Raw genomic sequence first — 816 nt, 5'->3', positions numbered from 1 at the left:
TCTCATTGTCTCAACACCTCCCAGAGTCCATAGAGAGGAGACTAATCATCTCCAAGTTCTGACGCAACTGAAGCACTCTGGATGGGAGTGATTACGCCACAGCAAGCACCAACAAGGTCAAGTTACAGACCATTCACACTCCCCTACCATCCAGCCACGCTTTTATTCCTCGCGACGTACCACTACCGCTCTCCGAAGCGTCGCGTGATTCTAGCGACCATTACAAATAATGGAAGAAGTGTTTAGAGCAAGCTTAGGGATCTCACTCAGAACCCTAATGATATCTCTTACAGTCGATATTAATACTGTCATTGACTTTTGTGTATAAGTCTCTGTTTTTAAACACAGTGTCTGAGAATTGTGAAAAGCTTATAAAGTGTTTAATGAGTTAGGACAATGAAGCTCAGTAATAAGAAAAACAAAGCATCTTTGTCGATACAGAAGTACTGTTTCATCAGACTTCCTTCCGTCTCTGCGTCCGGGAAAACTTTTTTGATTTTATACCAAACAATGATTCCGTAAAAAAGCAGTATATCAATAGCTGGTTTTAACCAGAACTCTGTCGCAAGTCCTTTGATGAATCTGGAATTTATCATATCAAGTCATGCTTATTTCGTTTTCTAAAATTGTTACTCACAAACTTTAAGGATATCTCCTGACATTTTCAATAAACACTTCTACTTTCAGCATGAAGGGTCTACGTGTAGAGATACTCGATATCTTTTTTAGGAGTGGAAATATGAAAAAACTGCAGGCATGTTTTTATATTGGTGTTCTTATGTCAGTCATTTTTCTTGTAGATGATATAACAGACGA

General features: G+C 38.6%; 1 protein-coding gene across 1 annotated transcript in view; it reads left to right on the top strand.

The window, feature by feature from the left end:
• Positions 1-816, top strand: part of LOC119588153 (Down syndrome cell adhesion molecule-like protein Dscam2) — a 164,747-nt gene that overhangs the window by 7,326 nt on the left and 156,605 nt on the right.

Source organism: Penaeus monodon, chromosome 23 (assembly GCF_015228065.2).
Source record: "Penaeus monodon isolate SGIC_2016 chromosome 23, NSTDA_Pmon_1, whole genome shotgun sequence".
Classification (NCBI taxonomy): domain Eukaryota; kingdom Metazoa; phylum Arthropoda; class Malacostraca; order Decapoda; family Penaeidae; genus Penaeus; species Penaeus monodon.
Note: the sequence above shows the minus strand (reverse complement) of the source record. Positions and strands in the feature narration are given on the sequence as shown.